Here is a 6,700-nt window from a genome sequence, read left to right as displayed (position 1 = left end):
CACGTTAACATGTAATCCAATCCATCCACCCAATCCATCCATCCATCCAATCCATACATCCATCCAATCCATCCATCCAATCCATCCAATCCATCCATCCATCCATCCATCCATCCATCCATCCATCCATCCATCCATCCAATCCATCCATCCAATCCATCCAATCCATCCATCCAATCCATCCATCCAATTGCCTATATATAATTTCAGCTGTTTGGGATTCTTCTATAATCCCCACCGATCTTCCAGTCCAATTCAAAAGGGTCCGGTTTCCCATGAAACTTAGCTTTGCTGTTACTATAAACAAAGCACAAGGGCAGACATTACAGGTAGCGGGATTGCATTTAGAAAAGCCACGCTTCTCTCAAGGTCAACTATATGTAAACTGTTCGCGAGTGTCTAATGCCCGGAATTTACATATATTTGCACCTGACGGAAAACTTATAATATAGTCTACAAAAATATTCTACATTGATACTCTGCATTATATCTTTTTAAATTATTAGAATTCAAAATTATTTATTTTTTATGCAATGAAATATATTTTGACATGTTGTTGTAATTTAATAAAGCATATTTTAAGTTTTCGAAACTTCATTGTGTGTAGTAATTTTTAGAATTGATAATCCTAGCTATGCAATAAAATATAGGTATCATATTAATTCATTTATATAGTAATGATCTCCGATGCTTATAAATGCGAGCGAAGCCTCGGGTAACAGCTAGTATATTACAAATTTCTGTCCACAGAGTGACGTCCTGCTCAATGGGTAAAACGTTGGGGCCGAAACGAGCTTTTGTGAGCCAACCCCGTGATTGCGAAAGAGAAAACTAATCTGGGCCCAAAAAATATGACTACCGTAAAATCCAAAGACAAACCCCTAAATAATGACGGGTCGTTAAACCGAATTGCAAGAAACAGGGCCGGAGTTGGCGAGTTTCCCGGCGTCCCAGGCTTTCTCCCACGTAACTGGCCGTCTTATCCAGCGTTTTTGTAACTTTATTTTATAGCGGAGTTGAGCTGGGCTGTTTTCGGATCGATAAACTATGGGAGCGACGCCCCCCTGGCCCCGACCTGGACCTATGGTCTGTCAGAGGTCGCGACAAGCTAGGCAGCTAGATCGCTGTGTCTTTCAGGTCATTTCTGACATTCTCGTCATCGGAAACTCCTACCAATCTCATTGAAGGAAGAACTCTGCTTATTGGAATACACTATTTTCTATTATGAATATTGTGATAAGATTTACATTGGCCAGACAAAACGAACCGTTAAAACAACATTTTAAAGAACAGGAAAGATATTATAAATACGGACAAACTAAAAAATCAACTATTGCCAAACATGCGTTAGAAACAAAGCACACTTTTAAAAATTTCCCATTATTAAAAGCAGTCCATAAACAAGAAGAGCTCGACGCTTATGAAACATTATACATTAAAAAACATACAGATAAAATATTAAACGATGACTTTGGACCGATTCAAAATTCACCATTCCTTTAAAATATAACTAAATTCTTTTTGACCCAAACTGTTAATTAAACAAATATTGTATTAAGTTATTCAGCTGATAATTGTTTAAAATTGAAATTAATTATATTATTTCAAATTGTTGATTCACAACTGACAATGGCATCTCTGATGTCGAAAGGCCTCGTGTATAAACATAAAATTATTAGATAATTGTGACTTTTCTTTCATCAATTAATAGAAAATCTTGCTAATCTGTTCATTGATATATGATTGAACGAATGTAGGAAATCTTAGAAGAAATCAATTTTGTCTGAAGACTACGGTTAATGAAACGGTATTAAAGATACAAAATAAAAGTAATACTGAATTATTTAAATGTGGCTACAGTTACATAATACTTATTAAATACTTGCTGTAAGAATTAAACTTAATAGACATCTAAGTGAGTTTCTCAAAAGTTTCTCAACATAGAAACTTAAAAATATTAAAACTTTATTTAGCTGGTGATTATTACTTAATAATACAATTACGCGAGGTATCGTGTACAAAAATGCCTCAATTTGCCTTTTGTTTGCATCCACTGGAAAATTTGAAATTAGAAACATTTACCATGTAGCTGAATAATATGAAGAAATTCAGATCTACACTGATACAATGTACTTGCCAAAGTAAGCGATGAGATTCATTTTGTATCAAAGCTCTAAAATCCTTCTCAAATACATGGGAATATATTATTGTATTGATGATAATAGGCCTAAACATAAAAATTATATATTTTAGTATTTTTAAAGTGGTACGGTATATTTTAAGTTCTAATATACAGGGTGATTTCGGTTAGTGTTACCGGCACTTTTGAGCTGATTGTACTAAAAAAATAAAAGAAAAAAGTTCATATAAACATGGGTCCGGAAATGCTTCCTTACTGGGTTATGGCCAATTAAAGATTTCACCAAAAATTGTGTGCAGGAGGTCAAATGATGATTTGCCGCGTGTTTATGAAGAGATATTTATAGGCGAATGGAATGCAACTTTTTCTAACGGATTTTTAGATGAGAAATTGAATAAAGTTCATCTCATAGCTGTATCTCATTTAGTTTTTTTTGTTTATACTACAAAAAAACAGAAATACAATAATTTTGAAAACACTTTTTTTAAGGTTTAACGGACAATTATTTTGTTAAATAGGCATTGAAGACCCACATTTTTACAAAGAAACTTGCAGAAAATTTAATTCTGAATAAAATTATGTGCCACACGGCTATTAACAGCGAAGTATTAGTTTCTGGAATTTTAATTTTACAATAAACATTCTACCAAGCAAGAAATTCCAAAGAAAAGGAAAACCGCATTTTAATGTCATAGAGTAGCCTACACATAAGATTTTATTAGGATGCAATTTAAATTAAGTTTTGAAATAAATTATTGTTTTTCATCTAAAGCTTATAATACTAAGTACCACTTTCATAACAGGTGTTCAAAATCAGTCCTTGTACTTCAATACACTTAGCAGCTCGCTTTCTGATTGATCGAGTTATCCTCCGCAACGCTGCACGATTGTTTTTTGATTTGTGCGGCGGCATCTTCAATCGATTTATTAACTCTTCACGTGTATTTACTTTTTCCTGGTACACCAGGTTCTTCATCCAACCCCATATACAGAAATCTAATGGAGTTAGATCTGGTGATCTTGGTGGCCAAGTGTGTGGTCCACCGCGACCAATCCATCGCCCGGGAAACTGCTCGTTTAAGTGCATTGTTACATTATGGGAAAAGTGGGCAGGGGCACCATCATGTTGATAAATAATATTGCACCTTGCTGCTAATGGAACATCTTCTAATAATAGTGGTAGTTTGTTCTGTAAGGAATTCTAGGTACATGCGGGAATTTAGATGTCCTCGGAGAATGAATGGTCCTATTAATCGATCATGAATGAGTCCACACCATACATTTACACTAAATCTGTGTTGAAAGTTGCGCACGATTGTACTATGTGGATTTCCCTCTGCCCAAGTGTGTTCATTGTGAAGGTTGTTGACGCCATCTCGGGTAAATTGAGCATCATCAGTGAATAAAATGGTTCTATGATGTTGACGGTTTTCTAATTAACCAGTTGCAAAAATTCCAATCGAAGAGGAGGATCTGTTGGTTGAATACTTTGAACTTGTTGTTTATGGTAAGGGAACATGCTATTTTTTGCGCAAAGTTCTCCATACTTCAGACTGAGACACTGCGAATCGCCTAGAAAGACGCCGTTGTAACTGACACCAGGACTGCGTTCAGTAGCCATGATTATAGCCTCTTCCATATCTACATTATTTCTGGGCAGGGCGATCCCGATAATTATTAATACTAGGAAGTTTACCTGTTACACTTAGGGTACGAAATGATCCACTGATCGTTTTTTGGGTTGGGAACTCTGCGATTAGGAAATCGTCTTCGGTATTCTGCAGTAGCAGCGGTTGCATTTCCGTCACAAAACGCCTAAGACAAATAACCATGTCGGCATATTCTTCCGTTGTAAATAACAAAGGCATTGCAATTGTGATAGTAAGTTACTTTTAAAATAACACTTCACTAACAAACGAGTAGTAAATTAATTGTATTAAATTGCACTCATTAAACTAGTACAGAATTGGTAAACAAATAATTTGGATTCCTCAATAAATTGCAGTGTATTGTAGAACAGCTGATTTGTGATACCAACTTATAAAAACATAATTTACCTTCTGTAAAGCTAACGTGACAAAGATATGTAGGTACATGATGTAACCATTTGGATTAGTCCTAAAAAGTAATAGTATTATTGTTTTTTAGTTGAGCATTAATCTATTAAAAATTGTATTTACAATTGTATGCTAATCAATTATTTGTGTACCTTATATCATTACATTACGGTGTTTATTTACTAAATACGTATTTTTTGCTTGGTAGAATGTTTGTTGTAAAAATTAAATTCCAGAAACTATACTTCGCTGTTAATAGCCGTGTGGCACATAAATTTTATTCAGAATTAAATTTTCTGCAAGTTTCTTTGTAAAAATGTGGGTCTTCAATGCCTATTTAACAAAATAATTGTCCGTTAAACCTTAAAAAAGTGTTTTCCAAAATTATTTTTATTTCTGTTTTTTTGTAGTATACAAAACAACTAAATGAGATACAGCTATGAGATGATCTTTATTCAATTTCTCATCTAAAAATCCGTTAGAAAAAGTTGCATTCGCCTATAAATATCTCTTCATAAAACACGCGGCAAATCATCATTTGACCTCCTGCACACAATTTTTGGTGAAATCTTCAATTGGCCATAACCCAGTAAGGAAGCATTTCCGGACCCATGTTTATATGAACTTTTTTCTTTATTTTTTATAGTACAATCAGCTCAGAAAGTGCCGGTAACACCAACCGAATCACCCTGTATATTATCTGAAGAATAGGATAACAATAGTCACATCTGATACAGTCTTTGTAATCTGTGAACAAAAATATATAAATTTTCTTTAAATAAAAGTTACTTCGAATGTTTAGGTAATACTTAAAAATTGTAGTTTATCAATAATATTCACATTTAATTTTTATTGTAACATTATGCTGTTATTGTAGTTTCCGGACTACTGCTATTTTATAAAATATTTCAGCTAATTTGGTTAGTAATTGTTTTGGGTAATTTGCTTGATTAATAAAATTTAAAAAACCTTCCTGAAGAAGCATTAGTAAAGTTCCTCATTAAAAAGAAAAATTGAATAATGAAATACCAATGGATCTATTTATATCATAAATGTAATGGATAAGCTCAGGACTGTTTTAAACATGACGATGACTAAGCGGCGCCGTGGCTTAGTTGGTTAAAGCGCCTGTCTAGTAAACAGGAGATCGCGAGTTCGAATCTCGCCGGTGCCTTAACTTTTTGCTACCGTATTTGGCAATAAACTGTTTTCTATTATGTTTTTATCGTGTAGTTACGTATTTTTACAATGTGTAATATTTATAATTTATTGTTAGCATCAGCATTAATTTTATTTTGTTATAAAGAAAACTTTTTTGTGATTTGTTTCAAACTATGATACTGAAATACTGTACTCTCGTATTGTATTTAACAGAACTCACAATCTGCTATTATTTATATCCACGCAGTTGTATTTTATGTTAACAACACGTCACTTAATTTCCAATTCTTTAAAAATAAAAATTGGTTTAGAATAATTTGTTATTTTTCAAATACAATAAATTAATGTTTTCTGTTAAAAATTCAACATAAAGTGTTTTAATAAAATCTTATTTTAAACATACGTATTTATTGTTATCAGTTACTAGTTATTCCGATTACCTACACAGGTAGATTTCATTTAAAAATATTGCTGTCAAATAATTCAATATTTCAGCAACAAGAGGTTCAACCAAATATTTATAATTTTTTCACTTACGATAGATATTCAGGCTCTATTACATCTGAAAGAAGACAAATTTTCAAATGTAATGCAAAACTTAAAAAGAAAGATATATGTAATTACATTCCAAGTAGTTATTTTGAGTTGTAGGCTAATTCTGGCTGAATTGCTTATGGAAATGCTCAATCTCAAATTCGTTTTTTAGTAAAAGTTAGCTGAACTACTACTCTATGTTGACTTGTAATTAAAACACTTTCTCTTCTTTGCTGGGTTTTGGAGGAGGTAAAATTCATCTTCGTTAATAATAATGAAACCAACATTAATTCGTCCCAATCGTCTGGCACAAGATAATCCCTTAACACAAGGACGCCGTACTGTGATAGTAAGCGATATAAATTACTGGAGGTGAAAGACAATGGCGACAGTCACCATCAGAGAGCAGCTGGGGCTGGTGAGAGTCAAGGTCAAGCCAAGGCCATTCTCCGGAGTCTGCTGGAGTGAACCCCAAACACACGGACGCAGCACTGCGCGCCGTTAGTAAGCGATATCAATTACTGGAGGTGAAGACAATGGCGACGGTGATCATCAGAGAGCAGCTGGGGCTGGAGAGAGTCAAGGTCAAGCCAAGGTCACGCTCCAGAGTCTGCTGGAGTGAACACCAAACACAAGGACGCATCACTGCGCGCCGGTAGTAAGCGATATCAATTACTGAAGGTGAAGACAATGGCGACAGTTACCATCAGAGAGCAGCTGGGGCTGGAGAGAGTCAAGGTCAAGCCAAGGCTACGCTGGAGTCTCATGATGGCGTCCTCGTGATGGACTCTATTCGTCTATAATCACG

The 6,700-nt window shown here is 34.4% G+C and overlaps 1 non-coding gene across 1 annotated transcript; it reads left to right on the top strand.

Moving 5' to 3' along the window:
- Positions 1-5,297: 5,297 nt before the first annotated feature.
- Trnat-agu lies at positions 5,298-5,371 on the top strand. The gene has a single exon. It is a non-coding gene; the product is annotated as a tRNA-Thr (tRNA).
- Positions 5,372-6,700: the final 1,329 nt, after the last annotated feature.

This window comes from Homalodisca vitripennis, chromosome 2 (assembly GCF_021130785.1).
Source record: "Homalodisca vitripennis isolate AUS2020 chromosome 2, UT_GWSS_2.1, whole genome shotgun sequence".
Taxonomy (NCBI): domain Eukaryota; kingdom Metazoa; phylum Arthropoda; class Insecta; order Hemiptera; family Cicadellidae; genus Homalodisca; species Homalodisca vitripennis.
Note: the sequence above shows the minus strand (reverse complement) of the source record. Positions and strands in the feature narration are given on the sequence as shown.